This window comes from Stigmatopora nigra, chromosome 17 (assembly GCF_051989575.1).
Source record: "Stigmatopora nigra isolate UIUO_SnigA chromosome 17, RoL_Snig_1.1, whole genome shotgun sequence".
In the NCBI taxonomy this organism is placed as follows: domain Eukaryota; kingdom Metazoa; phylum Chordata; class Actinopteri; order Syngnathiformes; family Syngnathidae; genus Stigmatopora; species Stigmatopora nigra.
Genome location: NC_135524.1, coordinates 6,947,720 through 6,972,893, shown reverse-complemented (window position 1 = coordinate 6,972,893; position 25,174 = coordinate 6,947,720). Strand labels below are relative to the sequence as shown.

General features: G+C 39.5%; 1 protein-coding gene across 1 annotated transcript in view; it reads left to right on the top strand.

Annotated features, from left to right (window-relative positions):
- Positions 1–25,174, top strand: part of unc5cb (unc-5 netrin receptor Cb) — a 137,849-nt gene that overhangs the window by 9,277 nt on the left and 103,398 nt on the right. The window contains exons 4-5 of the mRNA XM_077738157.1: positions 23,595–23,638; positions 24,792–24,877. The gene's annotated coding sequence lies outside the window, so the exon portion shown is untranslated. The remainder of the gene's footprint in view (positions 1–23,594; positions 23,639–24,791; positions 24,878–25,174) is intronic.

Sequence of the window (25,174 nt, the reverse complement as noted above, 5' to 3'; positions counted from 1 at the left end):
GAAAATGGAATACAGTATATTATATTGACATACAACTGATGGAAATTGACAGAACTTTATTTATTGTCGCCCATGGATAACAGTAACAACATAACTCACAATGACAAATGACAGGCTAACATTTTGATGTATAATGGTGATTCGAGATAAAAAAGCTGGTATTGGCTGAAATGAAACATGTACGTCAACTCACTGCTGTCGTAAAATTGACAAAAACCCATAAATAATACTAATGAATGAACACCTAGTAAGCATTTAATGATTATTCCCATCACATTTTACTCATTGATTCCTCTTCATCTCTGTGTGGAGCTCACTTCCCACACAGCATGCTGCGAGACTCAATCCGATGCACTTTGCACGGGAAATTAATTCTATTATTAAACACGCTGCACTTCAGAAATTTCAATTAGTGGCAGCAGCTTGAGGATGAGAAAGGCAAAACTGCGTCCCACCCTGCACTCTCAAGCCTGAATATTGTATGAGGCCCACCTTGTCACCCCTCACACCTCACGAGTCAAGTGTCCAGAGGTGGGGGGGTTCATTTATGCTTATATTAATGCTTGCTGATGGGCAGATGGCTGCCGCAGACAACAGGTCCACAGTTGAAGACTACTTATGCAGCCATCAAGAAGTCAAATGTATTCAATTGGTCCAAAGTGTTGCTATGGAGAGCTCTAACGTAAAATAGGCACTTTAGCTAATGGGCTGACGAGGTGTAATGAACGGTGGGTGTGTTTCCAAGTGGACATCTGACACACACCTGAATTAACACCAGTGACTTACAGGCTTACTTGTTTCACAGATTTGCACTATGTTGCAGAATATGATTCAGAAAAAGCTGTGCATATGGCTATTATATTAGACATTTGTAAGAGACTGGTGGGTTACATTAGATGTGTATGGAAAACATGTAATGACAGTAATGGACTTGGGGAGGAGTGAGAAAGGGTGGTGGGAGGCAGTGCTATATGTAAAAATGATGTTAAAGAATCACCACTTGAGATGTGTGGGTTAACACTGGGTGGTTAAGCACATGCTCAACTTGTGTCATTCAATGTACCGCTTTAAAATAAAGTCTCATGACAAACACACTGTGGTTTGTCAATGAAAATTGTGCACCTGTCTTTTCCAATATGCTTGTAAATTTGAAGCAGGCATCTTCCCTTCAAACCACTTTGAAATGGAGCCCGAAAACAAATGTAAATTTAACAAGGAACACCAGGACAGAACATGAGCAGAAAGCTGATTCATTAACTAGGGATGACTGAAAATAATTATCCAAATGGCAGCTCGTACCTCAATAACAACCAAGTATTCTCTCTCGTGCAAAGCCAGAAATGTCAAACAACTCCTCTTGCTTTTCCCCAGTTCCTGTTTCTTATGGTAATGTAGTATAAACCACACATTATATTTCATGAAAGCGATACAAAATTGTCAACACATTATGTTTTGTGGTTCCATGAAGTACAATCAGCATTACTAATATCCACTTTAGCCATTCGCTCATGGTTTTGCAGACCCGAGCACTCTTTTCCTGTCGGCTACAACGTCCCTGGTCGCCAACTGGCCCCGAGTCGAGGAAGAAAAAAAAAGGTCAAAGCAATTTATATGTGACACATAGACTTTGATCGCTTTGCTATCGCCTCGGGGCTAAGGCTGGCCCTCACGCCGGTACCGCCGACTCCACCGGCATGCGCTTATTGACACAGACAGATGGACGCACGCGCCTGGGCACGCACGTCAACTGCGTTTAACATGAGCATGGGAATAAGTCGGAGACGTTCAGCCTTTATGGTGTCTTTTGTGTCTTTGTGTTGAGAAGTCAAGTCAATTCATTTTTTGTTGTGGATGAAGTTAATTTGAGATCTGATCTGGATCGTGACCACGCCACGTGAACTCAGCCAGTATCGCTGTATTTCTAGTGACTGCATTAAAATGTCAGGCTGTAGAAAAATAAAGACATGGCAGATTCACTACCCTTGCACAATAATAGATGATGTGCTTATATGTGGCTTTATTTATTGGACACATCTGTGCAGGTTAGGAGTGGTGTGAAGAAGGGGGTGGTAGATTTGCTGGAAAAGACCAGGAGGCTCAAGTTGCCTTCATGAATACCCATCATGCCAATTCCACTGTGATTTACAGTTTGTGCTGCCAAATAGAGTGGAGGTGTGCCAAATGACCTTCATACACACATGGGGGAATAATGCATCTGAAACATGTTCACTGAAGAGGTTAATTATCATCATATGGAATAATGATGGCAGTGGCAATAAACCTACCGGGCATAAAAATTAAACCATTCATGTAGTTTATTTAACAGGTGAAAATATAGGACATGTGACGTCACACCAACATGGAGTTGATTAGGTTTAATTTTCTCTTTTTCGTCTTGAAATTCGAGCAACCTTTTTGCAAAGGGCGGTGTATGATGTTTGGGGTAAGCCTGTTTGCTTCTGGGTGTTTGTGGACACCATGCTGTTTGCCTGATGAGCCCAGATGTTGAGTGTCACTGGATTTTCAAATGAAGGCAGATCATTTTGCTCTTTTCTTTTTACATCAATTGATGATCCTAATAATATTTCTTTTCGAATCTTGCATTGCATTTACGTACAAGAAACAAAGGCAAGTGTATATAATTTTTTTGAAGATGACCAATGGTTAAATTTTGGAGGAAGGCACCGTAGTTCTCCTACCGTTGTAGCGTAACGAAGAAGTTGAGTTTCTTTATAAGTTATTTTTTTGTGTTAATCTACTATGTCACTATTTTACCCAGTGGAATTTTAAACCATAATTTTGAAAACTAAGGCGTCATTTACTCAATTCATTTTTGGCATGGAATAGATAGGTGATCATTGCTAACGTTAATCTGCAGTATGTAAGTCTATGTCTTTTCTGATTGAAATGCAACATTGGTATGCCAACGTGATATGATTCTCCATTGTGAAGTGCTTATCTGGCAACTATAAGGGGAAGGGATGTTGTGCACGTTGATATTTTAATCTTGGTTGCAATACGACTAGTCTTATATATTGCTCCTTTAATCACAACTGTTTTATTCTCACCACAAAAAGAGCTTTCTTTCTGTAAAAATACTTGCAAAGTGATTATTCTTGCTTAATCTCCTCATATTGAAAGTGGCATTCTTCAGTAACGCTTGTGTGAAATCTCACGAGAATCATTGAGATCTGTGCCCTATTGTTCCCAAGAATAACAGAAGCTGTGATGAATTTTCTAAAGTAGCGTCTATAACTTAAAAGACAGTGGTTATGCCTGGAGCTGACACTTAAGAGGATTATTGAACGTTTATTTATGCTGCATGAATTCTTCATGTTGGATGGATAATGTGTAATGTTAGGTGTAATGTGGCTTGGACAAATTGAAAACTTTTTTATTAAACATAGTTTAAATGTTAGCACAACATTTATTCGTTAATGTATACCTGGTATGCCTACTATACTTATTTTGTATTTAAATGGTGATCATTTTGTAGTTAAGTGTTTATCTTAGTGACATTTTTATTTAATAGTTTTGAAAACTGCAGTGCTATATTGTCAGGTAAATCGTTTTAAATGAATATAACAATGAAATGTAGCATGCATTTCAAGTGTCTTCATGGTGCGGTGGCTCGACTAGACCACTTTCCCTCAACGTGTCCAATCTTCTCTTCCGCTGATCTTTATAAGTGCATTAAGCAGTGCTGGAAATCTGAATGTCCCATTTGCCAGACCTTTTAACTGGAGGCTCTTAACACTCAAGTCCACAGATCATGAACCCAATCAAGCCAGGCAATTTGCGTCCAATTTATTACGTCCGGGCCGTGCTGCCATTGGTCCATGGGCCCCCCCGGTGGTGCGTCCCAGTCCTGTAGAAGCACCGTGTTTCTTTTTGTTATTGGCCTTTTGATTTATACGGCCCATCGCACCGGGAATGGTCAGGGAGCAGACGGAGTGCCTAGTGCCCGCCGAAGGGAGAATAATGCGCTTGGCCATTATGAGCTCCCTTGTCAGCTCATGGCAATATCATGAAGAAGGAAGATGGAATGATTCATTCAACTCTAGAACTGTGCTACAAAGTCACCAAACAGTGAAAACGATTAACACATTGAATTTACTTATATTAGTGTTGAAAAGACAACACGACATCATAAAATCTTAACTTAAATGGAAAGTTCATCCTTTTTTTTCATATTGCATACCGCACATCCTCAAAAGGGTCTTGGGGGTTGCTGGAGCATAACCCAGCTGTCTTCAGGCGAAAAGCAGACTGCACCCTAGACAGGTCGCCAGTCAGTCGCCCCAAAAAATGCCTTTCACGTTTTAGCAGGGTCGTGAATGTGTAGTAGGACTCAAATGCAGGGAATCAAGCAAGGAGAGGGAGAAGTGTGTACGAACAAAAACTTAAATTACTATGGCAGGATTACCAGAAAATAATAGACTTGGGAATCAAATAAGAAAATCAAACCTGACGCGGAGGACATGGGCATAATAAACACAGACGAGCCAACAAGGGATGACAAACACACAGGGTTTAAATAGACCGACATGGGTTGATGAGACAATCAGAAACACAGATCACACAAGGGAAAAACATAACAATACCAATCCCTGACAGTATCTCTGGATTTTTTTGGGCAGAATAGTTCTAAATAACATTTATTGTAGCCGACCAATACTCACTTTGCAATGACATTGAGCAAGATATCTGTGGTTGTTGGTGGTGGGGTGCCAACATGTGGCTGATGATAACTGATCTTATGACTGTCCCTCAATGAAAAATTGGCTGCAGCTTTTTCAAAAGTATCCCTTTGGTTACTTTGATAAATGATATCTCTCTTTGTCCTCAAACTGTTTTTCCTGTCTATTGCCAAGACTCAGCTTCACATCATCTTCCTAATGCTTCCACCCTCCAGTGGACCCTATTTGCATGGTATCTTAACCTATGCATGATGTGCTGTGAGGTATTAACCAGCAAGCCTGTGTCAATCTTTTATTCCACGTCTTCAAAAGGAGATAAACTGAATTTGTTGTTACGAAATGGCTTCTCTGCAGCGTGCAAGGTCTATGTAGACAATTTCCAAGGCTGAAAGTGCATGGCTTAAAATCCTTGCATCTGAACCTGTAAATTGAATAAGCTTGACAAATGGATTATCTGCACACAATGAGGGTCGACTAATCGTCTTTTGTTACATTTCAATTTGAAAAGCCCACCTGAAGCCGGCGTGAGAAAAAAGTAAAGATTCTTACGAATGAAACACGCCTGTGTTGTAATTCCGCTTCTTCAAATAATAAATACAAGCAAAGAGAAAGTGAGGAATGATGTGAGGCCCCTAAGTCATCCGTCAGACTGACAACCTTGAAATGGAACAATAGTGGTGTCTCCTCCCCACCTGGGCCTCATGCTGCTTTACTTAAATAACTCTTGTATTCATGAGATTGCCTCCCAACACCGAAGACGCCGTATGGCAATCGAACGGAACGCCAAGAAGAAGGGCTAAATCTGACACCTACAGAAATGTTCCTTTGATTAATGGCTACTAGTTCAATAAGGTAGAGATTTTAAGCTCTAAGAGTATCAAGATACGTTTATCAGTGAACTCTTGAACAGTTTAAAGTTTTTCAGGCGGGTATTTGTCAGCACGAGGCAGTAGAGGTCACGATGTACACCTGCTGGAAACCCATCAGTTACCTTTCTTTTCTCTTCTGTCTGAACTTTTTGGTCTATTTACTTTGTTACTGAATAAGTTTTTTGTAATGTATTATATTGTATTGTTTGTGAAAAACATTTACAATGAAAACTTCATTTTATATGCCGAATTAATGATAAGAAGTGGAGGACTAGCGTTAATAATTTGACCATAATTAGATAAAAACTATCCTCATGAGGCTGCATTTTGTGGGATTGCCATATATCAACCCACTTACTATTAATCAGGCAAAATGGCTGGCACTGAGCAGGCAGACGGGTTCTCACATGTCTCCCTGCCCCAGCACGCCCATTTTGCCCTATTAAAACCCAAAATTAAGTTTTGCCTGACAATCAGACATGGTTGATTACCCTGTCACACTTTAAACCAACACAGATGTTCGCCTTAGAAAAGGGTTCACTCGTGGGGGAATAATTGTTTTTAAGAACTAGAATATAATCGCATTTGGTTTTCTGAACGTGTTTACATGGTTTCATAAAACCAGATTAACACAAAAACCCAATGTTGAAAGAGTTAATGGCTGCATGTAAATTAGCTACTGTTCTTTCCCGATCTGCATGTATACCAAAAAACAGACCAAACCTGAGCATTTCCCCTCATTGCAATTAAAGTCTGCCTTCACCTTAATAGTTTTGCAATTATTTCAATTACATATCTACGCAAATTTGAGTCAAAAGGCGAAAATGGCACTAGGTCCAAGATTTTTAGAGGGTTTTGTTGGGGTGGGGTCGCTTTAGTCCCTTTTATATACAGTAAAATCTTTCGTAATTAGTTTAATTATTGAATTAGATGATAACATCTACTCACATTTCTTGCTCATTCGTTGCCACTATAGTTGTTGAATGTATTTTAACTAGTAGGGCGAGTCAACCCACTCACTTCCGATGATAGCATTAGAGGTCCAATCCATTTTGGCATGCATATATGCAATTTAGAAATATCGTTTAAAAAGACCAAATGTGATTGCTTGTACGTTACCAGCCAAAAGTAAGAATAAATGATAATTGACGCCGGTCAATACAGTGTAGTCACTTGCCTCATGCTGTCTAAAGTAACACAGCTCGTACATTACCATGCTTGTTAATTCATCCCCCAGACTGCTTTAATGGAATGTGATGCTCCATCAGGTTCTTGTCCTTCTAATTGTCACCCCTACGGCTCCATCGTTTGTCAGATCCCACAACCGTCTGTCGTTTCTTTTGTTGAAACAAAAAGGATCTGGGCCGCTGTGGAGAAATTGGTTGGAGGCGGGGCACGTCACATAAGGAACTTTTAGATGAAATTAATCATCAATCCCTTTTCTATTATGCTTTTCCGTTTCATACTCCCAGGTGAGACTGAGGCTGGGGATTTCAGGGGGTAATATGTGGGTTATGAGGAAAGCTCATTTTTGCAGATAAAAAGGACAATTTCATAGTGCAAACTGTTCATACTTTAGGATTCAAATGATCAGTGAGATATCGCGCCCTGTAAATATTATTGTTTCTTTTTTAGCGAGTCAAGCACATTACTTCTCTTATACAGGATCTTTGACGTACTCTTCCCTCTGTGAAAATCAAATTGGTGTCTCATTAAGCGCAGAATGGCTCATAAAAGTTGAATGGGCTTTCAACCTTGGGAAATGTTACTCCTTAGAATTGTTTCCTAAATTGACTATAGGTGCACTACTTGTTAAATTGAATGTGTACACTTTAAGCCATCTATTTTTGTTGTGGTGCAAACTGGATATAATCTTTTTATTTGTTCATGATACAGATTGTTTTTTAGCATGTGATCTGGCGTGACGATGGACGAATGGTTAACAAATCCAACTCACATTTCTGAAACTGAGTGCATGTGCTCCCTGTGCCTGTGTGGGTTTTCTCCGGGTATTCCGGTTGCCTCCGACATCCCAAAAACATGCATGGTAGCTGATTGAACACTCTGAATTGTCCCTAGGTATGAGTATGATTTTCGTCTCATTCTACCCTGCGATTGGCTGGCAACCAATTCAGGGTGTCCCTTGCCAACTGTCAACAGTGGGCTGCTCCAGCACCCACACGAGCCTGTAAGGAAAAGCAGTATGGAAATCAAATGAATGAATATATATGATGTAGAATATATAGAGCGTATATGAAGTAATCAATTTAAAACAGAGTTATTTTGGTTCAGATGGAGCTGCTGCTTTATTGCCTGCTGTCTCGTACTCAAACTTCATGTAGACCAGTGTTTCCCAAACCGGAGGTTGTTCAGAGTCCGCAGATACCAGCCTTTGGTGGCATTAGATCAGTGTGTAAAATTTGATTTCCCAATCATTTTGGTGGTTTATGTGATTCTTGCTGATAAAACTTTGATGAGAATGACTATTGTTAGTATAGGCGACATAGTTTCAAATGAAAAGATTTTCAGATGGTGGTGTCCCTTGAGATTTTTTTTTATGCAAAAAGTGTGTCGCAGCTCAAAAAAGGTTGGGAAACACTGATATAGACGACCTGTCACAGATGCTCATTAAGGGATCTTTGATCTTGAACATATCAATTTACTTGCCGCAACTATTCTTTCAATTTGGTGCACTTTGATGAGGTGCATCTCAGCTGCCCTCCTTCTGAACTCAGTGTCGAGAGAATTTCAGCGTCTTCAATAAAGATAACGTTTACAATCTCAGAAAGTTGGAGGTACATGGAGAAGGCAATAGAAACATATGACAAGTATATATATAGGATGGTTTTAGTGGACGTTTGTCGATTAGATTAGATTATTTTTATTTTTACCCATTTTTTCCCATTTCTGAGGCAGGCATACAGCAAGAAACTCTCATCCAACAAACCACCTCGCAATAAATCATAAGAAAGGAATTACAAACACTTCTACCCGCCGAGCAGAATCAACCACGCTGCATACACACAACTGTCAAAAGAAAGGGTCACACCCAAACATATATGCGAGTATTTTGTCATTAGAGAAATGAACGCAGGTTAGGTCATTTCGAGACTCGTCTACACCGAAGCTCGTGTGCATCCAGCCGTAGTATGGCTACATTAAATTGAGAGCACGAGAGAGATACTGTAGTCCCATCTGGTACTTTTGCAAGTATAGCACTCAGCGGACTCGGATTTCATTATTTCAGCGTGTTCTCAGTGACCTGCCGAAAAAAAATGACATCTGATTTACCTCAAGATCAATTTGTATGCAAATCAGCCTGGATACTGGAGGGTAATAGAGGCGTGGCACAACAAAAGCTGTCCTTTATTTTTTTATTTTTATTTTTTAGCAGGTTGAACACATTAGTAATTTTGCCTACTGAGAGGTTCTAATGGAGCCCATTTTCAAGTGATGGGACCCTTTGGTGCATTGGACCAGAATGCACCATATGTTCTTCTTCGTTTCTACTCAAGCGTGTTGCTGAAAATTAAACTTACCAAGGAAATTGCTCTTGGATTGCAAATGTCTTTAAATGTTTAGCAGAAGTTTTTCAGTTGATTTTCGTGGGATTTTTCCAATTATTTGTATTCCACATAGTGTATTTGTGCTTCCCTGTACCTGTATTCACAAAACTACTAAGTGGATTCTTGAAAAAGGAGTTCTGTGAGTTCAGAATTTGCTTAGGTAAAGTCTTGGTCTTTGTAAAACCCTTAATGACCTGTCTTTTGTTGGCATGGAATAATCTTTGAAGGAAAGACATCAGGAAATGATTATTGTGACAAATCCATCAGTCATCAAAAGACATTTGCTAGAATTCAAAAAGGCTTTTAAACAAAGGTGAAACATATTTTTTTTTTTATCTTTAAGACTCTGTTAAAAGAGCAATTGGTGTCACAATGCATTTCTCCAGAGAGGTACATTTTTAGTGGAAGAGTTACAATTTATTTTTATGTGTAGTTAAGACTAAGATGAGTTTTAAAAATTGGATGAATCGTTTTAATCATAGTTTGTGGATATAGTACATTTTTACTAAGTAATTCCTTCATCGTTGAGCAAAGAAAATATGATCAAACAGTTTCCACAATCATTTTGATTGTGTCGATGTAGAGAATAAGAAATTTGTTTTCTTACATTTGTGCATGCCATCTTAGCTGATCATTTATCTTAATTTATTAATGATCAACCCTGGAGGGTTAATCACAAAAATCTGCCACAAACTGGCCATAATTATATATGAAAGTGCAGGATTTAGTGGCAATCTTTATCAAGATGAGTGGACTGCCTTTGTTGTGTTTGTCTTCATTACTTCAATTGGATGGCCGCATAGACTTCTAGAAAATCTACTTAAAGCCTCTGGTAATGTAAATAAATGCCTGTTGATAGGATTTGCTATGGATATTGCACATTTTTTTGGGGTGCTTGTTATGCCTCTTATTTGTGCCATTGGCGGCTGGCAGAGGCTCAACTTAGAACACTTAAAGGAAACCGTGCAGGAATACAAATCAGATTCTTTATTTTCTGACTATAACACGCTACCTTTTCTCTCTTTTTGTATTCTCTAGCTTCTATAAGGAAGTCTCTTATGTATATATATATATATTTTGGGCGGCTCATAGCTTCCCACCAATTCAGGGTGTCCCCCGCCTCTGGCCCTCACTCAGCTGGGATAGGCTCCAGCACCCCGGGCACCCTAATTAAGATAAAGCAGTTCGGAAATTGAATGAATGAAGCCCCAAATTCAACAGGGGGTCATTAAGAAATATCCTAAAATCTAAAGGCAGTCTCCTAATTTATCATATTGGATGGCCTACAGCAATCAACTGACCAACATGACTGCTTTCCCACCCAATTTCTCCAGAATTAGTATTAATTTTTAATTGGGATTTCAGTTGGAGTATTTTTAGATAATCAAAAATAGTCACTTTCTCCCTGAAAGGTTCACTATGCGTTGTAAATCGAGGATTATTATTATTATGATTTTTCTCAATTATAGTCTTTAATAATGCAATTTCTGCTTTTATTAACTTTATCCACGTGTATACATAGACACACGCCCTTTCCTGTTAATTATAGCTTAAGGTAGTTTGTTTAGTCATCCAACCACCCAATTGCAATTTCCCATTCCCATGAGCGCGTCTATGTAATAAAGGTCGCTTCCATTATTAAATGGCTTCGTCATCTTGAGCTTAGACTGATAACGGATGCTGCCTATGGCTCACAAAACAAACAAGGAAAAGGTTGACTGGATGTCACTTCTTGGAGATCAATTCCTCTGAATTGATGTCATTTTCTATACGCCCCTAAAAACTGTATTTTGCTTGTTGTTCTTTCGCTGTAGCATCACCACGTGTTGTTTCTACCTTTTTGAAGATCCACACTACCAAGCCAAGCTGGCTGAAGCCCTCTCAGCGTCAGTGCAAATCATGAACAAAGCACGGCGGGAGGGACATCTTGTCCCCCTTAGGCCATTTAGCTCCTCAGGTAGCGGTCGACGCCAGGGATAACTGCGCGTTTTTTCTCACACACTCACTCCAAGAGCTGATGATGACCTATTTCACTTTATAGCTCTCATAAATTACGCCATTAAAACCTCTTTAAAGACAGAGAGGATTCAACATCTGCTCCTGAACGCTGGCCGAGTGCGTTTTCTTCGGCCCATCAGCAACTGCATATACAGTATGCGTACGCGCGTGTGCTCATGTGTGGCAGGTTTTATTATCTGCTTCCTGCCCAGGAGAATGGCCGCCTTGAGCTGCGTGGCGTGTGATGGACTAGGAAAGGTTCCCTGGGAAAAGAAATGAAATAGATGGACACTATTAAAACCAAGCAACTCAGTTCAGGCATAAGGGAATGGGTCTGCTATGAAACATAAAAGTCCCACAGTGGAACGTCACCTATTGAAAGCCACTCAGACATAAAAAGAAAATGTGATGTCCGCTTCTCAAAAAGATTTAAAAGAAGGTTTCTTGTCCATGTGGGGCCAATCATATAAATGTTGTTACAGTGTGTGTTGGCTGTTGTCTTGGTGAATCCATTCAAGTACATAATGCTGTTTTTCGGATTAAAATAGGAATAATAAACAGTGGAGGAGTGGACAGCAGATCGTTTTTTATAGTAGTTCTGATATTGAGGGGTTCAATCCCAGGTTTGAACATTCTTGTGTGGAGTTTGCATGGTTTTCCCGGGCGTGTGTGGGTTTTCTCCAGCTACTTTGGTTTCCCACCACTTCCCTATAGTGGCTAGTTGAATATTCTAAATGTGTGAATGGGTGTTTGTCACTGAGATTGGCTGGCAACCAATTCAGGGTGCCCCCCGCCTACTGCCCAAAATTGACTGGGATAGACTCCAGCACCCCCGTGAGCCTTGTCAGCATGAGAGAAATGGAAGATGCATGATTCACTCTTGTGCCTGCCAGCAATAATGGTGAATAATTCATTCAAAATTTGTAATGTCCACAATTCCCGCTGTTTTATTTTTATTTAAAACATGGCGTTGCACTGTTTCAAACGTTCAGCGTCACTGCTATACTTCTCGTATTATCCTGTTTTGAAAATAAGCCAAACAATTTGGAGCTGTGAGTCAAACCTTTGAAGCTCATACAACTGAAGTTTCATCTCTGCTTCTGGATATTTCATAACAAACATGACAAAGAAGCCAAAGAAAAGCCTTAGACATTCATCTCTGACAAGTGACATTTTGTGTTTTTCTGTGTGCGTTTGTATGGTGGGGCTCTCTCAAGGCACCCTCGTCTTTGCTGTTTTTTTTTTGTTTTTTTGTGTGGAGGAGATGTCAAATTATTGCATGTTAAATGAGCACCTGGTAAATGGTGCATATAATGCAGAAAATTAAGTGGCCGCCTGGCCTGCTGCTAGCGCTGCTGCTGGGCAGCTAATGTGTAAATTGGGCTCCTTGTCTTCTCTCCTCCACTCTTCCCCCTGTGAATTTCGGGAAGGGTGGCGTGTATTAATAGTGAGTTGTGCCGTAGGTTTTGTCTAGATTGATGGCGGTGGCTGAGTAGAGCTTTTGCTTATAGCCCTTGTTAATGTTCCTTGTCACTTTGGTTTTAAATATATTCAACTCATTTCCAATGTATTTAATTCCAAGTTTTTTTTTATCCTCATTGATGTCCAATCCATTTGGACTGGGAAGGTTAACAGTAATCATTTCATTGTTCCATCTACAAATCGGATTGAACATGATCACTCAATGCCAGCCTTCCCAGGTCAAATAAATATAATGCAAACCACAAAGGTGGATGTGACCTGGATTTGAACCCAGGACCACCAGAGGGGTGAGGCCGACGAGCTAACCACTCGGTCCACCAGACCGCCCTTCGCTTATCCTTGAAGGTCACTAATTGTTTCTGCTCCTTCTGAAAGGTGTTCAATATATAGGCATCCTCATCCTTTTTTCCCAAAGTAAACTAGCATTGCCCTTTCAGGTTCCTATGCTAGATGCTACCCTTTACTATAAATTTTCATTTCCTCTATCCCCCTTTCCTACCATGTGGAATTTAATCTGCACCAATCGTAAGATTTTCAACCCCCAGAAGGCTAGAACTTCCTCTTCCATTCAGAATTTCTCTTTCTCTTCCAGTTCCCTTCCTACATGTCCTGTATAACCTTTTCATTCATTTATCTTCCATACCGCCCATCCTCGAAAGGGTTGCAGGGTTGCTGGAGCCTAACCCAGCTGTCTTCAGGCGAAAGGCAGACTATACCATAGACTGGTCGCCAGTCATTTGTAGGGCACTGCTGTATAACCTGTAATCACATTATGCATACATCTTCCAATTTGAGTCTTGCCCTTATTATTTCATCTGACACTCCTTTCGCCACCTACACATTTTTGCATCTTCTTTTAAATTATTTCTCTTGCCATCAACAAATGAGTAATTTAATCCTCATCCTAAACACCTAGATTTACGGCAATTCCGCTTTTTCTCTGTTTAACCAACATAAATGTTGTCTTCTTTCCTGCTCATCATTTCAACCAATTCCCTTGGGTTTCCTCTCATGGTTCCTACATTGAAAGTTTCGATTATCAGATCATAAGTTGACCTTTTCCTCTTTTCTTTCCGGATGAGAATCCTATGTACAACTCTGCTTGGTCTTCGACCCACAGTAGCTGAATTTCCATTGATGCCTCTGTAAAGGTCAAAGGCTCCGGTTAGCAGATGTCCATGTCCGATACCGTATGGAATTCTGTTGGATGCCCGCTCATATTTGTTGGGCAAAGTTTTATATCAAATGGCCTTCCTAGCACAATTCTTTGCATTTATTCAGGCTCTGATAGGTCTATATTTAGGTTAGGTTAAGTTAGAACTTTATTTCAACCCATATTCTGTAAATTTCTTGGCTGTTTCCGAAACGCTTATCCTCACAAGGTGATGGCCCCTATCCCAACTAATTTTGGGCACCAGGCCGAGTACGCCCTGAATCAGTGTTGTATAAATAAAACACACAAATTGCAAATGAGTGTTTAAGATTACAGAGGCGTCATTGGGAATTCATGTTCATTCCAACTTGAATCCATTTCACCATTGTGACTTTTGTTGACATTCGAAATAAAGCACATGACCTTGGCTTATATGATTAATGACTAACATAGATGAGGATATTACATGTGCTTATCGTCTCATTAATGGATGTGTCCATGAATCATAAAACACATGCTTGATTTAGAATCCATTAATTATTCGGAGATTAGAGGAGAAAGTCGGGTTTTTTTCTCTTGTGATTAATAAGATCATCTGCGGAATGTGCCTTTTTGCGCACATTTCTGTCATTTCTATTTTTATGGTTTATATGAATGATATCTCAACACAGTAAAACACTTTTATCAACTACAAACTCAGACTTAGCAGAGTTTTAAAGGTGTCAATACATATTAGAAAGACTTACAGTATGACTGCTTGGTTATAAAACCTGACATATACTATGCCCAGATCGCATATTTGTATAGGAATTGAGTCCAAATTACCTATTTGCCGCTATCGAGTCCAATAATCCAGCTATCCAACTTTAAAGCCACATAAGAAGGCTCTCTTGATTGAGATTTTCTTGATTTTTATGCCTTCTTTGTTCTCTAACTCTTGTTTTCATTTTGTCTAAATACAAATATTTCCTGCAATACACCTCAGAATATTTTTTATTAATATATGAAATAATACAGTTTGTTTCACTAGTGTAGAAATATATAGTACATCACTGTGTATGAGTTTTTACAGTATACCTCTGGACTATTTTTGTTGTTTGCAGTTCTTAACTCTTTCAGTACCACGGACAGTTATCGTGCACATCAAATCCATTTCAATTGTAAAGGCTGGCATTGAGTGATCATGTTTCAAAGCCATTGAAGTCACTAGACATCCATTCCAGTCCACCCAATCAAAATGAATTGGACCTCTATCATCGTCAATGGCAGCCAAGGAGTTAATACATGCAAAAACTATGTTCTAATCCTCTGAAAATTATGTGATCTGGCTCGATATTTGGATCTAGGACACCTCATCTATAAAATGCACAGTTGTGTTCCCTGACCTCGATGGCTTGTTTCTCAAATGCAGCGCACTCTACTTTGAACAGGAAATTCTCTGCAGTACAACTGCATAAATGTGATGCAGCAAATGAATTCGTAGCAACATGTGCAGTGGCAAGACTATTTGGAAAGCTCATTTTTCAGTTATGACGCAAAGGTTAATCTGTCAAGTGCACTTTTGAGGAGCAGGTGTTTCTAAACACACATTTTGAAAACTCACTGCTGTGTTCCTATTGTAATGTTGTGTTCAAGTAAATAGAATTGGATGTAAATACTCAATCAACCCCTAAAGCTGGAAATATAACTTAATATTGATATACTATTTATATTCTCCTTTTTAAAACAACTCAAGTAACTTCCCCAATGCCACTTTTCAATAAAATCATGTATTTTAAAGAATATTTAAAAAATATTGTAAAAACTAATAAATGCTGGCTGTATGACAAACTCAAAGTTGTGTACAAGCAAAGCAAGCAATTTGAAATTTAGTCTTTAGACAAAAGTATTAACCCTAACTCTCAATTTACTTGTAAATCATGTTTTCATCTACAAAATCCTAACATTAATGGCACTAAGCTTGGCTACAAAATGGACTAAGCAAATATTAGATGCAATTTTATTTCTGAACAAGCTAGTTGTCATGTACCTGCAAATCAAGTGAGCAAATGTAAAACGAGGTCCGACGCTTGAACACAAATGACCAGAGGGTAACTAGCTCGGCGTCCCCGTCTGGCTTTCTGGCGAGCGTTCCCGGGAGCGACTGGGAAGCTAGCGGCACCATGGAAGCGGCAGACTGGAGCTGCACACTTGAGTGCCTCCGCCTGCTGAGGACAGCTGACACCGTCCGCCGCAAAGACGAGACGAACGGCGTTTGTACCGTTACGGTGACTTGAGGCCCCCCTCAGAAAAGGCGCCTGTCCTGGCCATGCATCTCACCTGTCCCTCAAATGTATACGCTTTCCTGGTCTCCTGGCAACAGCGACCAGTGACCACGCTCGGTCGCACAAAGACAAAAGGGTTGAACGCCTTAAAGATAATAATGCAAAAGAAATCTGACTGCTCACAAGTGAGCAACAAAGGCAGTAGTGGTACCAGGTATCAAATCTCTACTAAAATATTAAAACAGAGATTTTCCAGGTGGCTCTTCTTCAATTTTCACTTAATTTTCAGAGGATTTACTGAAAAAGTTGGTTTTTTTTAAGGTATATATTTATTTATTTTTAATTTTAGAACTACTGAGCAACTAAATATTCCAAATGTTCAAGGATATTTCCAAACGAATTCTGTTACACTGACGGCAGGGGTTTGGCACTTCTTCCTCAAAGTTCTAAGATTGAATCCCTGGTGGATTCTGGCCTTCCTGTGTGGAGTTCGCTTATTCTCCCCATGCCTGCATGGGTTTTTTCCTGTTACTCCCGCTACCTCCCATATCCAAAAAACAGGCCTGGTATGCCGATTGAACACCTGAAATTTTAGGTGGGTATGAGTGTTTGCAAGAATGAATGCGTTGGTCTTTATGTTTTGCGATTGCTTGCCAACTGATTCAGGGTATACGCTACCCGTTGTTGGCTGGGATAGGCTCCGGTACTCAGACTTTCGTGAGGACAAGCAATAAATTAATAATGTAATATTTTATACTACTCCACATCACATAACAGACAGAATCCTTTTCAACCTACTGCCTTCTGGCAGGCGTTATAGGACGATAACAGCCAAAACAAACAAACTCAAGGACAGTTTTCTCCTAAGAGCCATCAACTCGAGTTCTGCACTTAGGAGATTCTAATCAAGACTAATGACTTATCTTGTACTTCCACTAAAACTCCACAGGCTGCTAACCACTTTAGTCACTTTTTGTACCTGTATCAATTCAATTCAAAAGGGTCCCTACAGTAAAAATTGATTGTACGTCTTGAAATTAATGGCATCCAATAATACTTAAAACACACTTTAAAAACTTTATCTTTCTTTATTTCCCGATTGCCTTTTTTAACAAATATAAGCAGAAGGATTTCAAATTGGCCCTTGCATCCTTTGGATTTCTTAAAAAAGGCCCTCGTTTGGACGCCCTTCTTCTACTTAATTCCAGCATGTGAACCATGCGAGTTCTGCAAAAACAAACTACCATCAAGGCGGGTGGCGAACGCCTGTGACCGAGCACATGTTCCAAGCGCGTGTATTTGTCATATCCTTTGACCCAGCGTGACTTCCGCGGAGCCTTGCAACTGCGACGGCCCTCTGGAATGGATTACGGGACAGCAGGCCCAACAGCTTGGGCCGGCACTATCCTGCGCGGCTGCCATCCTGCCTTCAGCACTACAGATGACACCTCACTGGCGGGTGCTCAAAATGGGCTGCGAGGGCCCATACTTCATATCTTGGTTCTCACATAGCCTGAGGTTAGCAACACAACTGCTTTTCCTCGTTGCTATATTGTTGAAAGTTGCACACAAGTCTTTTCGAATCTGATACTTAGAATTTAAGTTTTGGACGAGTTGTGAACAGCCATGCCATCAATATAATACTCAACATAAGTACTCAGTGAAGAATGTTTTTACTCTTGGATCGTCGCAAGGAACAGTTTGCAGCAAGGTTATTTTGAGGAACACGCAAGAACAAAGAAAGATAGAAAACAAGTCCAGCATCCCAACTCTGATATTTTCCTACGGGAATCTGCTAAAGATGCCTGCCTTTGCAGGGAAGGTCACCTTGAATCTTTTTTTTTCTTTACCTGCGCTACTGGAGCCAGGATGAAATCCATCACCTGGTAGCACCATGGTAATGGACTCATTTTTTTCTCCCTGGTTGTCGGTGATGCTCACAAGGGACAGCGGTGCGGTTCTGGTTCTGTGAATTATTGACCCTGTGCCAGAAGGGGAAGTAGAAGGTCAGCGGTACCAATGACAAAGAGGATGCCCTCAAGCTACAAACCGGAGACGCCAAGTTCTTGGGGGCACAAAGGTTCCTAGGTGATCATTAAACCTTTAACTGCCCTATTCAGCCAATCAGTGGAGGACATTAACCTGGGTCAGATGCTTGATAGAGCATGTTTTTAGAGAGACATGTTTTGTTATTGTAGAAGTCAAAACAGTCAGTAGTACTGTGACTCACACGTTTGTAGACAAGGTTACTCAATGTTTGACATTGACGGCGATAGTTAATGATCGTTGGCACCCCTCAGAGTTTAAATGGACTGGACGTCTGTCGGTGTCATTGGCAGTCATTGATTTATTTCAATTACACTGTGTTGGTCAACCATTATTTTCGTCCTTCAAATCTCTTCTATCCGCTGCTAATACACCTCAATGTGATACTACGTATTTTAAAACAACCAGTGTCAGGAGGTTACCTTTAAACATAATCAATTAACATACTGCCTTAGTGAAAAAAAGTAATTACTATACTGTAAATAATACAGCAGTAATGCTAGAAATTAAAGCAGTGCACTACATACACGTACATGATTATGTACTAGCCTTCAAAGTTGGGAATATAATTAGAAATATTCTTCTTGAAAGCTAATGTGGAAGGTTTTGCTTGAATATAGGACTTGGGTCTTTTATTTAAAAGGGAAATTATTGGAAAGCATGGCAAATTTGCTTGGACCAAGAATGCACAAAACAGTGAGCTTTTTAAGGACAAGTTAATTACCTGACAAATGTACTTCAATACTGCAACTAAGTATATGTACTGTTAACCCACACCATTGAAAAATGACATTACTATTCAAAGTGCTCGGTATTTTTGGCTTTTTGTGGTGGTCACCATTATTCTCATTTGGTGAAATCCTCAGCACTTATTTTTATTTGCGCTACTGTTTCCTTTCACCAAAAGGCATCGCCTCTCTCATATATTTATTTCATAAACCAGCTTACGCAACATTCTGGCAAACCTCTAAGATAATCTTTTATTTTTTTTTATTTTTTAATGCTGTGCTCTTGTAGCTGTAAACATGGACAAAACTAGAAAAGCGAACTTGGCAGCCAATTCAGGGGTTACATTTTCACATCAAACCAGGGAAATATTATTCTGTTGTGTGTACTCCATTAGCATGCAGCTGCGATATTCTGTGTACTGTATTCGTCGGTTCGGTGCATCAAGTCGTGGCATTTGAGCTTGTAGCGGGAAGGAAAAAAAATACAGAAAGGATACCCAGAAGCCAAATATTTTCTGAGAAAAAAGGGCTTTTTGTTGTGGTAGGAGTGCTCTTCAATTTCTAATTTTCTTCTCTTTCTGACTTCCCCGCTGACGAGAGTTCTTATGAAAAGAACAGCATGTGTTTCTATTTCACATCTATTCATTACCCCCTATAAAGTCTGGCATTGCCTGGTGGTCGAGTCACCAATCAGTTTTCTTTGCACAACTACAGAGCAATTTTTCCAAATGCCCTTCAATGTTTCATTAAAGGTTCCGTCCACACTTTGGTGCTACGTGCGAAATATGGGGCATAACTGCATGGGTTTCCATGGCAACAACAGCCGAGAATGCCCACAAGCAAGTGACAAATGCATCCAATATGCTTTGCCATCTGAAATATGTGAACAGAGTTCATTCTGTGTTTATCTGATGAAATTGATGATAGTTGATAGTTGTATATATTTATTTAGGAAACCAAGATACAGCTTGGTTTATCAGACAAGATGACATGTATGTTTATAGACTGTGGGATGAAGCATGGGATTCAAACCCAGAATGTGTAAAGCCAATAAGCTTGCTGCTGTTACAATGCTCCTTGAAAAATAACAATGATCTATATGCTCTGATCAGCCACTATATTTCCCAGATGATTTTTTTTTGTTTGCCCACCAAGCGTTAACAAATCAGCCTGCCAGTGTCTTTCTAATCCTATCGAATAGATATGATTATATTGGAGTAACATTTCAATTGTTTGGGGTTTGGAAATGGCCTTATCCCTCTCAAAGCAGCCACCTTTTGACATTTCCTATAAATGGCTTGAGTGTGAACTCAGTAGCTCCTCTTGAGGAGAACGACGAGGCCAATCATTTTACTCTTGCACAGAGTTATTTACAGCTTCTCGCAACACACTTTATGATTCACTCGTTGTATTTTCTCCTGTCTGGAGACTTTTTTTTTTTTTTTTGGCAGGCACGCAGGTGTTAATCAGCCCAAGAGCCCAATAATTAGCTGCTTCTCCTTGTTGATCTCTATTCCATGCTTTCTGCTTCAGCTGCTGTAATATTAAGGATTCATATTCCTTAAAAAGTCCCACCAGAGCTCTTATAGTAGGTCGCCACTGCATGTCAAACATGCCATGTGTCCTAACATTTTTGCCCACATGATTTGTAGATGCTGAAAGAATCTTGTGGATTCCTTGATTTACCTGGATTTATGTAATATATGTCATCTTCCTGAAAAAATATATAATTATGTGTATATATATATATATATATATATATATTCATTTTTCTGTACCGCTTTATCCCTACTAGGGTCATGGGGGTGCCTACCATCCATGTGTTTTGATGTGGGAGGAAACTGGAGTGCCCAGAGAAAACCCACACAGGCCTGGGGGGGAACATGCAAACTCTACACTGGTAGGCTGACCTGGATTGGAAACCGTGACCCCAGGGCTGTTAGGCAGACATGCTAACCATTCGAGCTGCCCTGTATTTTCCCAACCATAAATTGTACCAACCAAATATTCATACTGAAGAGGAAAAAAGTAATAAGTCACACTGGAGCATAAGTTGTTACTTAAATGGAGAACAACAGGCCAAATAGCCACCTGTGAATGTAACATTTACCGTTTTTGGAATAACAATAGCCTAAAAACAACAACATAACAGGCTTTCAGTGGTCAGAAAGAAAAAAAACAACAACTATAGGGCACATTTGAGTACTCGTTGCAGGCCATAACAAACTATAACAAAAAGTGAGACTTGTCTGGAAAATACAGTAATGATCTTCAGCAGATGAACAAAAAATACACTGAGGTGCATAGGTTTTGTTTCTGCGGTCTTTTGCTAAGCCGAATTAGAGCACTATGGACCTCACACTGAGACATCTCAGAGGTTCAGTGCCATATTGGGCCCCTTACGTCCTGATCATGTTGAAGCATTAGACATTGAGCTGTTCCAGAAAGAGCTGGCAAGCTGTAAAATTGGCCCGATCAGGGGACGCTGCTTTATCATTAAATTGGCAGCCCCCCCTCCCCAAAATAAATCCGATTAGTGGGATTTTGACCCCGCTGCTGTCTTAGTCCTGCACCCGAATGGGTTTTGTGGAGCCATCCAAAGGTCCAGGGCTCCATGAAATGAATACAAACTGTGAGTGTGTCAGAGAATGAGAGGACAGAAGTCTTCCAAGTGGATGGAAGTGCTTGAAAAGTTAAACCAGAAGCTCATTAAAAACAAGAGAAATACGATACAACTTGCATTTGAGATTTGTAGTAGAACTTCCGGTCATTTTTAATGCAATACATTTAATAATCATCAAGAATAATTGACAAGTACAGCTGCTGTATTACTTATATACTTATACTCAAGAACTTGTGCCTGTTTTCCAGACTTTTTTACACAGCAGATTATTTTCAGGTGCCTTGAGTTACTATGAGTGACAGCATCTGTGAACTGTGAACAATTCTATGAATAGCTGTTTATTTTTACTGTCAGAACCACCACATAACTTTGCCTTAAAATCAGTGTTGTGTACTATTTTTTACCAAACCAGCCTGTCTAGCAGTGGTTCTTTCACCTGACCTTGGTGCGAACACCGTGGGATCGATTCCCGCTCGGTGTGGCGGTGTGATTGTTTATAATATAAACAGGCAGACTACATCCTAGACTGGTCGCCAGTTAGTCAGTCGTAGGACACAACCATATTTGAATGGTTTTGTCCTACGACTGACTAACTGGCGACCAGTCTAGGGTGTAGTCTGCCTTTCACCCCAAGTCAGTAAAGATAGGATGCAGCACCCTGTGACCCTGACAAGGACAAGCAGTGTTGAAAATTAATGAACGAATGAATGTTGTAGTTCTTTGAATTAAGTTCTCTGGAGGGTCCCCAATGGGGGTGTTGCAGAAATGAAAGAGTCACAAACATGCTGGTTGAACAACTGGAAGCTTTCTATGTACAATAATCAGCTGTATTTCTTTAGGGCTGGGATGTCAAACTAATTTTTGTTCTGGCCATGTTGTAGTCACAGTTTCACTCTCTGCCAAATAGCCTGCCACAATTAATTGATTAAGGCTTGATGCAAGACAACATAACTTATCAACTACAGCGCAAGTTCCCGAAAAGTGGAAAAACACCGCATTTTATCATCATATTTATCTCCCACAGTTATAAAGTGGTTCCAAGCTTTTAAAGCATTTACATAGTATATTAATGTATATTCGTATCCAAGCATAACTTAAATGAGCGATGTATTATGGGTTCTGTGTGTGTGTATGTGCATATCACCGATTTTTATTTGTTTTAAGTATTTCCACACCCACTTTTTAATCTATTAAAGAGATTTACAGAGCGGTTAATGATTTTTATAGAGCTTTGCTGGGCAGCATAGAGCAATGCATCACAGGACGCCTGTTAAGCACTTTGCATGAAATCATATACTGTACGCCCAGTCCGGGTGAATTATTCTAAATAGTTGTGCGTGGAGAAGTCGTGGCACTGATGATGGAATATCTTTGTACCTGACGCGTCCTTGAACACGACATGATTTGTAGCGTGCTCATCCGGCCTTATATCATATTATATCGACTTTTTGACAATGGCTCAGTAAAACAGTATCAGGCTTTATACATCACAGATCAGTCAAGGACTCGCACATGAAAAAAAAGTTTAGTCATAGTTTGCTCGCTGTTGTTTCTTTGAAACAAAGGATAGTGAATTATGAAATTTGTCAACAATGAGCCCGTTACAGTAGCTATAAAAAATCTCTACATCCAAGTGGAGGTTGAACATTTCAGCCATAACTCCCCAAACTTAGTTTGTTTACGATATGGACATATTTACCCGGTTCTAATAAAAATATGAGGGAAGTCGAAACATCGAGAGACTACTCATTTTCTCGTTGATGCTTTTTGCAATGTCACCTTCACGAAGCCATTTCATTTTACCTCAGCCAATAGGAATTTGCGTTTGAGTTTAATAAAGTTCCCCACCACTGATGTGGAGAATGATAAAACTCAATCAGATTGTCATTATTTTTACTTCTCTGTCAATTTCCTTGGGAATACTCCAATAATCTGTCGTCCTGAAAGCCACACCATTCCATTTAGGCGGGTTTGCCTCAGGTTGATGCTGACATGCCCTGCTCTTGGGTCATGGCGATGATTGTCATCGTGCTTAGTGAAAGTGGTGCCACGACTTTGTTGCTGCTTCAGCTGATCTAAAAGACAGCACCATCATAAGTGTCTTCTTCGGTAAGGAATGGCATAAAGTAACTGAATGTTTGTGTTTTTGTTTTTTGTTTTTTTAGGGGCTCTTTGACAAGCTTCATTTCGGTTCACATCATCCTCACAGGTATTGTTACAACTAATATTTTACACGCATTAATTTTCTTGTAACCGTACTACTCATGTGTGAGTGTGTGTGTTTGTGTGTGTAATTGTTTACCTTCAACCTGCACAAGGGACTAAAGATGGAAATTACCCCTCGGCTGCAATCTTATATATTTACATATATATGTTCATTACATGCATATGAATATGTTCATTAATATTTCCTGTCCCTTATTTTTAAAATTAATTAAAAATATATTGGTATAGAAAAATATGGGCACCCTAGGGAGAGCAGCCTATCCTGATGAAATGCATGTTAAAATAATGTTAATTATTTGCAAGGTAATGTAACTCATGATAGTTTGTATACTGATTTTTTTCCATGTGAAGGGTAAAAGGATTACAAAGCACCCGTTTCAAATTAACTTCATGAATAAGATGGTTGAAGTAGTTAAGTACGCAAATGGGGAATTTCTTAGACTTGTGATAATGAGGAAAACAGTAAGTAAACATAAACAGGAAAACCACTGATAAGAACAACCATTGCTGTGGACATTTATGGAGACTTTGATATTAGTTAGACCCATGCACTTTTTGGGCCGGAGGTCAATTATGGGCTTGCAGACCAAACTAAATGGTGAAGGGAGAGACAAATGCAGCTAGTTTGAGCAAATTGTCTTTTAAATGTGTTTTGAAAAGCCACAACAGGCTGCAGACTTATTAGTTCAGGCTAAGTGAACATACAGCCAAAAGCCAAACCTCGTGGCTTGGCTTCTTCTTACAATCATGTGGTTTTTAGAGCAAAATCAGTCTATCAAACAATTAGTAACATTACTACTTGTGTATTAACGCTTAAGGGAAGATACATCAAGACTTCCTCTCGGTCTCCGAAATATCCTCCCGAACAGTAATTTCTCGTACGGCTTTAAAGCCATAAATCAAAACAATTACAAGGTTATTGATTTATCCAACAGCGTGAGCAAATATATATAATAGTATTACAGAATAAACCCAACACATATCATTCAGGAAAATAACTGTTTGAGCCTTGAACACATTAATTTAATATTTTGTTGCAAGGCCTTTGTTGGTGAGCATAGAAGTCAGATTTCTATTATATTTTCTCACAAGATTAGCACATATGAGGAGTAATTTTTGCCTATTATTCTCTGCAGTTCATCTCCAAATCCGGGTGGTTTTAAGGCTGGCGTTTGGAAACTCGAAGCGTCAGCTCACTCCAAGGAGTTTCTATAGGATTAAGGTTAGGACCGTGAAGCGCTTTGTTTCCATGCTATTTTTATTATAGTGTTTTTTTTGTTGTTGGTTTGTTTGTTTGAGGAGGGGATCCTGGAACAAAATCATATACTGTTATTTTAACATATGCTTATTTGCCTGTTGTTCGTCATTTCACTACTGTGACTTTAATGTATGCCTGTATTTAGTTTTTGATTATGTAAAACATGGCCCTCCAAAAATTGTGATTTATAGTCCAAAAATAACATTAATTTAGCACACATTCATTAGATACAGCTTTATTTTCCTCTTAAATAATTTAAAG